General features: G+C 34.7%; 2 long non-coding RNA genes and 1 pseudogene across 3 annotated transcripts; 1 reads left to right on the forward strand and 2 right to left on the reverse strand.

Moving 5' to 3' along the window:
• Window positions 1–2144: 2144 nt before the first annotated feature.
• Window positions 2145–4305, reverse strand: LOC145010318 (rac-like GTP-binding protein ARAC3; annotated as a pseudogene). The gene is made up of 6 exons (XR_013663869.1): window positions 4291–4305; window positions 4092–4179; window positions 3893–4002; window positions 3067–3190; window positions 2806–2871; window positions 2145–2472 (listed from the first exon to the last, which is right to left on the reverse strand). The product of XR_013663869.1 is annotated as a rac-like GTP-binding protein ARAC3 (transcript).
• A 2590-nt stretch (window positions 4306–6895) lies between these two features.
• LOC145012924 (uncharacterized) lies at window positions 6896–7412 on the forward strand. The gene is made up of 2 exons (XR_013664725.1): window positions 6896–6998; window positions 7087–7412. It is a non-coding gene; the product is annotated as an uncharacterized LOC145012924 (long non-coding RNA).
• Window positions 7413–7928: 516 nt separating this feature from the next.
• LOC145012725 (uncharacterized) lies at window positions 7929–8529 on the reverse strand. Its single transcript, XR_013664644.1, has 2 exons — window positions 8342–8529; window positions 7929–8118 (listed from the first exon to the last, which is right to left on the reverse strand). It is a non-coding gene; the product is annotated as an uncharacterized LOC145012725 (long non-coding RNA).
• Between the last annotated feature and the right edge of the window lie 1786 nt (window positions 8530–10315).

Genomic DNA, 10315 nt, shown 5'->3' on the forward strand with positions numbered 1-10315 from the left:
AGTTGGGAGCTGAACTCACCCATGTTAGGACTCGGCGAGTCCAAGGCAATCTTCATAGATCAAGAACAGACTCGGCGAGTTGTTCATACAACTCGGCGAGTCTTAGCATAAAGTGTTCTTCGGATGAAGATGAACTCGACGAGTTGTTCATACAACTCGGCGAGTAGGATGAAGAGGTTGAACGTCAGTCTAGAAGATGAACTCGTCGAGTCATAGCCTAACTCGACGAGTAGAAACAGGGACTCCGGACAATCGTCTGATAGGGACTCGACGAGTTGGAGAGCCAACTCGACGAGTCGGGTCAACTGAAAGTTAACTCTAACATTGACTTAGAGCTAGACCGGGGGTAAAATGGTCATTTTACCTAAAGGACAGTTAGCAGTGTTTGATTGAGTATGTTGTGGGAATTGCAGCCGGAGGACTCCCGGAGCAGCAGCAGTCAGTTAGTTCCCGTTCAGTTCAGCAGCTACTTTGAGGTGAGTTACCTTCCAGTAGTGGTGGGCCTAAGGCCACAATGTCGGCCCACCAGTAGGGGACGTATGATAAATGATTGTCTTTGTGATATCATCTAGGTTTGCTATTACCTGTTATGTTATATGCTCTCATGATACGTTATATGCAATAGTAGTAGAGTTCGGTTGTTAGGACCGCAGGGTAGTCAGACACCCCAGAAATATCTGACCGTATGTGATGGTATGCTTGTATGTTGGCCTGTTATGTTATGCGATAGAGGTAGCGGGAGGGGACCAGTCCCCGAGGATCGGTTGTTAGGACCGATGGGTAGTCAGCACCCTAGAATGGCTTGACATGGGTAGTCAGCACCTCAGAATGGCTTGACATGGGTAGGACGGCACCCCAGAATGGCCATATGGGTAGGTCGGCACCCCAGAATGGCCGTACCGGGTAGTCAGGCACCCCAGAATAGCCTGCCAGTATTTATGTTATGTGTTTGCATGTTATGTGGTACGTTGGGGGAACTCACTAAACTTTGTGCTTACGTTTACAGTTTTGTTTTCAGGTACCTCTGCACCGAAGGGGAAGGAGCCGACGCGGTAGCGGCACGTCATGCACACACACTCTGTCTTCCGCATTTACGAGAGTCACTGGGATTGTACTCTGATATTTTGATGGGATGTATGGTTTGACCTTTTAAAACATGGTTGCGATGTGTTATGGTGTGATCAACAATGTTTTTATTTATTAATGTTTTCTAAAGTAATATTTTAAAATGAAATTTTCGGACGTAAAAATTGGGTCGTTACAAGACAACTCATGTACCAAAGGCCAGGTTTGTGCAATGCCAAATAGCCTCTTTTTACTCGGCATGGGTGTCGTTTAATAGTGTTTCAGTTTATTCGATTTTTTTTAAATATATAAACCAAAATACACGTAAGTTGGTTTAATTAGTTTTGGATTATACGGTTTCAGTTAGCCGATTAAACCATTTATAATAGGGGTGTGGAATAAACCAAAATACAGATAAGTTGCAACGCTAGTTTATCATTAAAAACGCATGCACTCTAGAAAAATTGTAAGTAAAATTCGACTTCCATTTTTAAAACTTACTAAATGTTTTAACATTTAAGAAATTGCAAAGTAACCCAAAAACTGAATAGCCCCAACCAAATATAAATACTAATCTAATTGCTTATTCGGTGCATGTAAAATACTAAAAAGTTAACTAAAACCGAAATGAATCACCCAAAAACTGAATAGCCCCAACCAAGTAACCCAGGCCTTATTTAGGTTAGGCGAGCTATTGGGTTTTGTTTTATTTATGAGACCCCTATAAAACATGAGAATTAGTAATTTAGTATTCATTTCTTTTAAATCAAAACTGACCCTTTGAATGTTTAGTATATGCATTATTTAAGCATGCTAAAATACAGCTTAGAACACTCAGCAACATTTATTAAGAGGTTCATAAGCAACTACACATGTATGAACAACAAATTGAGCTACAAGGGAAACGTGGGAGCTCATCTCCCGCATTAATCTTGTGGAACGGAATCTGATTCCGATTACAGTTCCACTGGGATCCGCAAAACCGATACATCCTAAGCATATATAGTAACCATTCAAAAGTAATTTCATTTTCAACCCTCTTAAAATCAACATCTTTCCACAATCTACATAAGATAAAACCATATTACATATCACCCAAATAGTCCCCTAAAGTCTCAACTATTTGGTGTTAAAGAATTACATATATCGACTTACACAACACAAAACACAATAAAAGTGACCAAATTCATCAAAAACTATATAAAGGCCACAGTGATCAACACTTGAACATTCACCATTGAAAAGTCAAACTTTCTTCCCATTTTTCCATTCGATTCATCACTAAAAATCTTGTGCACAAAGTTACAGAATGGAGCATGATTTTTGACCCCTTCGCTTCTTTTTCTTCTTTTGCTTTGGTGGCAGGAGAACCACTTTAATGGCTGCATCAAACATTGCCTTCACGTTCTGCAATAACCATGTACGTGTGCAAAAAGATGTAAATACCCTTGCATTGCATCCACATCATTGAAAACAGTTTCATTGGTGTATCATCAAAAAAAATGCAACATCTTTCATCTTTAGATGTCCCATGAAAAAAAATGCAACTTTACTTTTGGTATTTGCCTCACGAATATTATAACTTTTATGTTCCAAAGTCCAAACTCTTAAGGTCAATTACCAAATTGCCCCTGCTGTTTTTAAGGATATTTAGAAATTTGACCAAAAGTCAAAAACATTGCAATTTCATGGGACATATATATTATAACATATAAATTGAGCATAAACATGACATATCACCTGCTGTGTTTTTGAGCTACACTCAATGTAAGCAGGGGCACCAATGAGCTTCTTCAGCTCCTCTCCCTATGCAAATATAAATAATAATATGAGTGTTTCTTTTCGACTTAACACAGAAAGCCATAGAAATGAGACTTTCCACATTAAGTCCTAACCTTTTTACAAATTTGCCCTCATTTATTTTTCTTCTTTATATTTCCACAAGTGCTCTCAAATATTTTTTTAAACATCATTTTAAATAGGAGTAGTTTCTAATTGTACCTAAGTTGTAGTTATTGGAACCGCACCAGAATGGTCACTCAAACTGTTTATCATCTCGAAGATCTTCAAAACATATAAACATTTAGTCAGTGTTGGAGGGTATTTTGGTCATTTGAGGTCATGACTTGTCTACATTGACTAAAGACTTGTAGTTTCTCTCTCTCTTTTATAAAAATTGCAGAGATTCGATTTTTAGGATGTTTAAATTGAAAAGCATCACATTTTGGCAGCCATTCTTCATCACAAAAACAAAAACATTGGAGGGTATTTTGGTCATTTGGCTGTTAGTTTAATACAAACTCGTAGAACGAAAATGAGAGTAATTGCAATCATTCATTTTGTTAAATAAATAAACATTTTATAAATGAAATGATTCACCGAGTGTACTGTTGCTAATAAAAGGGTAAAATACAAGAAATAGCAATGTACTTTCATCTATTTGTGTATTATATTTATAGCATCATTCTTTCATTTTTTCCTATTACAGATTTGTACTTCCATTTTTTTCTTATTAAGGCATTGTAGTTTGAAAAATCTCACTAATTTTAACCATAAAAGTTGATTTTCATTTGAAGAATATTGCTATAACTAGATAGATCTTATATTTTGGTCCCTTGAACCTTGAAATAAGAACCAAAATCGATATAAAAAACCTTAAAACAAGGACCAATATCAATATGAGACCTTAAAATGAAGACCAACACTGGAAAAAAAAAAAAAAAAAAAAAAGGTTGCAACTTTGTACTAAACACGGTAAAAATCAAAAAGCACAGGGACCATTTCTGTAATTTACTTACTCCAATATAATCACTAAAAACAGAATCACCTTTTTGGAGACATTCTCATAGCTAGCATTGCTAATGAGGGAAAATGCAAGTATGAAAACATCAGCACCACGATAACTCAAAGGTCTCAATCTGTTGTAATCTTTTTGACCTTTTTTTTAAAAAAAAAAAAAAAAAAAAAGTAACATACTTTTAGTAGAAAAAGAATTAAAAAAACACATAATCAATTAAGGAATCAACCTGCAGTATCCCACAATCCAAGATTTATAGTGCTCCCATCGACCACAACATTTGCACTAAAACTGTCAAAAACTGTTTGCACATAATCCTGTTATTGTCATAAATAAGTGAGGATAGTCAACATCCAGTAAAAATCATGCATGAAATTGTTGTAATTTGTGTAAAAAACACATCTTTTACAATTTTTATCACAGGTTACATGCAAGAAACACATTTTTTCAATTATAATACACAAATAAGTGAAAGTACATTGCTATTTCTTGTATTTCGCCCTTTTCACATTAATTGACTATATATGATTCCTAAATGCAAAGAAGTGTTCTATTATTTTTCTCCCTTTATGTCACTTATCGTTTTTAGTATGAAAAGAAAATAAATTTTTGATTCTTGATCTTGTTTGATGCAAGACAAAATCAAGAAAGAATCCACATGATGGTGAAATAAAGAAAAATAGGTAAGCAAATAGAATGTAAAAAGAAGATACAAGTTTTAATAACATTCTCATCTCATTTATTTGATAACCAATTAGATTGATGGTAATCGGTCAATTGGTTGACATGACAATATTGTGATGTGGGAGCCACGTAAGATCTTATAAGGTAGGATTGAGTTTCAAATATAGGGTTTGCATCGAACCCAATTTCGCGTATATTTTTAGGTTGATCCAGTGGTTCAAACTTACTTAAAATTCAGCGAAAAAAACATACTCACCCTTTTAGGTAACATCTCCTGGAATGGTGACTATTCCCTTTTCGCTGACTTGTAAGTTAGTTTGAACCATTAGACCAACCTTCATTTATTGGTTGTATACATCAAGCTTCTAAACCACACTAACATCTCCTGAATCGGTCAATTGGCTTACATTGCAACAAAATAATAAATATAATGATATAATTGAGAGAAAAAAAATTGTGTCGAAATCAAAATTTTATGGTAATACAATGACTTTCTTGCAATTTGAAACTCGGGGTCAAAATCGAAATTTTGGTAAACTTCGTGACTTTATTGCAATTAAGGAAAAGTGGTTATCGGGAGAACGGAGAGAACTAATCATTTGGTTGATATTGCAACAAAACTGTAAATATAGTGCCATAATTGCAAAAAAAAAAAAAAAAAAAAAAAAAAAAAAAAAAAAAAAAAAAAAAAACTTGGTGTCAAAATCGAAATTTTATGGTAATATAGTGACTTTCATTCTATTTAACGAATAGATATTGTTGATTTTTGGGTAAATTACACCAATCGTCCCCGTGCATATGTCAGAAAGCATGTTTAGTCCCTATTTTCAAAAGTTAACTCGGACCCTCCCTCGTTTGCTTAAAATTTGCATGCTTCGTCCCTTCGTACATAAAAAGACTATTTTGCCCTTCATAATTTCTTTTTCAATTTTCTTTTATTTGTTTATAAAATTTAAATTTAAAGAAAATAATAAATAAATAAATATCTCCACTAGATCGGACCTCCCCCTTCCCTTTCCTCATTTTCCTTTCGTCCCCCAAAACTCACCTGAAACAAAAATGGCAGACTACCTCTCTCTACTTTGCTTCCATCTCTCACTACTTCTCCGAAGATAAAACCTTATTACGACTCTACAACTCTAGATCCATCGACATCGTTGTGGAAAATAACTATGTTGTCTCTCCTATCTTTGTGTCTGTAAATTGGATTCTAACGAGAGACGTTGATAACGATGAAGTCGCCTTCAACGATTACACTATCGACCGGAAACCTGCAACTCTAAATTTTCCATCACCTTAGTGTTGATTTCCGATAGGGGATCCCGAGGGGTTGTGTGTCGATATCAGTTGATTTTGCGAAGTATGCGAGGGGTTGTGTGTCGATTTCCGGTGGGGGTTTGATTTCTCTTAAGACCACCACAGTAAACCCAACTTCAAACTCTGATTTAAGGGTTGTGTTTCTTCTGATTATATTTGAGCAAAATGATTTTGGGTTTTGGATTTAATCAAACTAATTTTGCCCTAATTCTGAGTAGATTTAGGTTTGTGGTTTTTCTAAGATTGTTACATTAGATTATTGTTTTAATTTTGTTTGCCGGTGGTAGTTGATAGCAATGGAGGTGGCAAATGTGGTGTTTGAGGGTGGAGGTGGGTTTTTCCGGTAGTGATGATGGAGCGGTAACAGATGGTGTTCAAATGGTTTTTTTTGGTTTGTTGGTGTTTGTACAGGAGGGTGGCGGTGGTGGTCTTAAGCTTTGAACAAGTTGTATAAGGAGGAGGTGAAAGGTGGCTTGACGGAAGCAGGGTGGTGGTCTTAAGCTTTGAACCGGGGAGTTGGGTGGTACAAGGTGTTGGTAGATTTCAGATGGTAGCTAGGTGGACCCATAATCTTAATTAAAATATTTATTAATAATTAAAAAGAACGTACATGTCAAAATAAATGAAAAAGAAATTACAAATGGCATTTTAGTCATTTCATGTATCACAAGGGATGAAATATACAAATTTAAACTAACGAGGGATGAAGCGTGCACCTTTCTACCATATAAGGGAATGTCTGAGTTAATTTTTTAAAATAAGGACTAAACACGTTTTCTGGTATATGCACGAGGGACGATTTGTGTAACTTACCCTTAATTTTTTTAGGGTTAATGTTACTTAACCCAACAAAATCTAATGTTCTATTTTATTGAAAGGTCACTGGTTTTATTTTATTTTTGCATCCTAGGGGTGTAAACTTGATTTTTAAGTTTTAAAAGGTCCTTATTTTTTTAATTTGTAAACTTGTTATCCGTCAAACCCTTCAACATATGCCAACCGAACGACATCTAATCCCGCCACAACCATTAAAATTTTTGGAAATTTAACTCCTTCAAGATTGACGACACATGGTTCAAATATGTTACACGCAGGATGATTACAATCTTCCCCTTCAGGCAAAAAAAGCTCTCTGGTACCAATTTCTATCGTGAACCTTATGAAGTATTTTCCCATCTAATTTGTTTTATGATTCTTTTATTTCTTCCCTGCCAAACAAATAGTGGATGTACTAATAAGTTTCCGAGCACCTCAATGCTGAATTCCGCTGCTCTGACTTCCACATGATGGGCTAGGTTTCCATCAGAACTTTCACCGGCTAAATAAGCATGAACTTTATGATCTTTACCATTTAAAAGCCATGATCTTGAATGAACCCATTTCAGAGCTTCCCATCCATCTTCATAAGCACAAGGATACCGGTGTTTCACCAGGATTTGGGTTTTTGTTGCTTGGTGGTTGGATGTTGTGATTCCTCATATTCAATTTCAGATATGTTTTCTTGGATTGATGGCTTTCCCGATTCTAAGGTTGAAAAGTCCCATTTTTTATACGATATGCATGATAGCCGTTTGGGTGTTATAATCCTATCATAATGCTTTGGTTTTTAAAGATAAGAAGTTTAGTAAGGATATGATTGTTGATTCCATTATATTGCTCTTGCATAATTGATTTTCCAAAGACATTTTAAGGCTTGGAGGGACTAGTTTCCGTGGCTTAGGAACCCTATGGAGCCTTAATGCTTTCTTTTGTATTGTTTTCTTGCTAGCATCTAGCTTTTTTTTTTTTTTTAATAAAATTACTGTTTTTCAAACAAAATAGGAACACAAATTAGTAATGAGGATCTTTTTTTTGTAACTTACTTTTCAAACAGCAGAGTAAGATATTTACAGCCAACTATCATGTCCCTTGAGATTCTTACAAACACATCATGAGGAAAAACAGGGTCTACCAAATCAAGAACAACTTATTTAAATTGAATGAAGAAACTCTTTATGATGTGTTTGTTAGTAGGAAGACCAAAAGAAGAAAGGAAATATACAAACAGAGAATGGAAATTCACACATACACATAAAAGGTTAAGCTTGCAGAGTTGAAGGTACACATAAAAATTTAATTTAGCCCTTACATGGGGAATAGTTTCTCATAAAGCAATAATGAGCCTTTGAGACTATATTATACACAAACTACTGTTAATAAACTTCAATTCCACTTCTTCTCACCAATGTCCGTGAGTCATGTTCTTGCAGATCAACCTAACCAAAGGTAAGCAGAAACAAAATTATAGTTTTTCAACGACGAAAAAACGACTATACACAACCTACCAGTTGATAATTAGAGGAATTGAACTGATAACTAAAAGAAGTGAAAAACAAATATTTCAGCTTAATTTCATCATGTTCACTTATAACATCGAATTATTCCATAAAATCCGTAGCAAATTAAACCACGAAAGCATTGAATTAGGCTAAAACTTACCAGAGAAAACGAAATTCGTACCAAATTCTGGAAAAAGGCGTTGCTATCGAAGGCGGCGGGTAAACTGTAGTAATTGTAGGGCTCTGCGTAAGTTTGCAGTAACTTCAGTTTTGGACTTATAAATTGGACTCACATTATATTACGATGTTATGGGCTCACATTGTATGAACTTTTCCTTTGTTCAGCCCCTCTCCAATGTCATTTAAGTAACCCATTGTACAGCTGTTGATAGGCCTTTTGAAAATACCCAATACCCGATTACCTAACCTGACCCGTTTTGAATTCGGATAGATCGGATCGGCTAAATCGGGTTTCGCGTTTGAAAATTCGGGTAATCGGGTAACCCAATATTTAAATAGGTCGGGTATTGGGTAGGTTTAAAAAAATTTGGGTATACCCGAATACGGGAATACCTGATTTAAAAAAAAAAAAAATTAATTAATACACTAGCTATAATAACTATTAAAGTTGTATCATTATTTACATAATTATTGTTCCTTATAGTTTAAACCAAATGTTATATGGCTTTATTATTTGAACGGTATATAGTAAATACAAAAGAAATTGTTGAAAATGAAATAAAGTTTTGAACTGAATGTTACAACAAATATAATGAAAATGAATGAGATGTTAGATTCCTCTTCATTTTCTTTGTGCACTACGTATCCTCAACTATGCACATGTTTATTTTTTGTCATTTCTTCTTTGTGAATTAAAATATAACTATATAATTTGTCCCTAAAATTTAGATAACATGCTAAAAAAATTTATTTATAACTTTTATGTACTCACATTTTACATTAAATCATGTAACATGTTTGGATAATCCGAATTTAACCAAACGCTAATCATGTACTCTGTTTTTTTTTTTTATCAAAATTTGAAATGGAATACAAAAATCCCATAACATATTATAATGACTTGTATTGTTATCCTATATGTACTTGTTAATTGTATGAAATATTTTATTAACCAATTTTTTATTAAAGCAACCGAAATGCAAAAAAAAATTTTAAAAAATCAATAAGTGACACTTAAGTAATTTTCGGGTATACCCGACCCGACCTAAAACCCGAATAACCGAAACCCGAGAACCCGAATTACAATATAGGTCGGGTATCGGATATTATTATTTTAAGAAAATACCCACCCGTTCTACCCAATACCTCAAAATTTTAAGCATCAAACACCCCTAGCTTGTTGATACATATTCACATTCAGACCAGGTTCATTAAAATCAACCGAAACTCAGAGTCGACTATTTACATTGACAGCCCACATCACAATGATTAAAATCAACTAAAACTCAGAGTAACTTCGTCGGAGAAACAAGATGATGATGATGTATATGAAGCAATGAAGATTAGTCACAAACTTGTAAAATAAAATGAATTACCATACGGTTTCAACACTCCATGTGACTGTTCAAGCTTTCTCTCCTCAAATGGTTTATGTATTCTTCCTTTACCATTCGCTGTGTTTTTTGTATCAATTTAGTTTGTTTTTTTTTTCTTCAAAACGGGGTATTTGGAATGAGTTACAGCGGTTGCCAAGGAAGGATTTGATGGGAATGAAGCTGAAAATTGGATTGTATAAAGTATTTGTAGAAATGCACAAGAGAGTGTGGGTGTGGACTTTTACCTAACTCGTTCCCGAGTTTAAAAAAAGAAAAGAAGAGAAGAGAAAAGAAAGTCACGAGAGAAAAGAAGAGAAAGGAAAGGAAAACAAAATTTTCTTTTGTGTTCCCGAGTTTGAGAGAAGTGGAAGAAAAATGAATTATTTTGTTCTTTCTTTCCAAATCCTCCCAAATCGGAAGGAAAGTTAGGAGGGAAAATGATCCTCCCATTTCCCTCCACTTCCTTCCAATTCCCTTCTTTAATGAAACTCGGGAACACCAATTTCTTTTATTTTTCATCTCATGTCCACTCATTTCCTTTCCTTTCTCTCCTTAAGTTGAACTCGGGAACCGTAAGG

The sequence above is a fragment of the Lactuca saligna genome, chromosome 8 (genome assembly GCF_052625555.1).
Source record: "Lactuca saligna cultivar CGN05327 chromosome 8, ASM5262555v1, whole genome shotgun sequence".
Classification (NCBI taxonomy): Eukaryota; Viridiplantae; Streptophyta; class Magnoliopsida; order Asterales; family Asteraceae; genus Lactuca; species Lactuca saligna.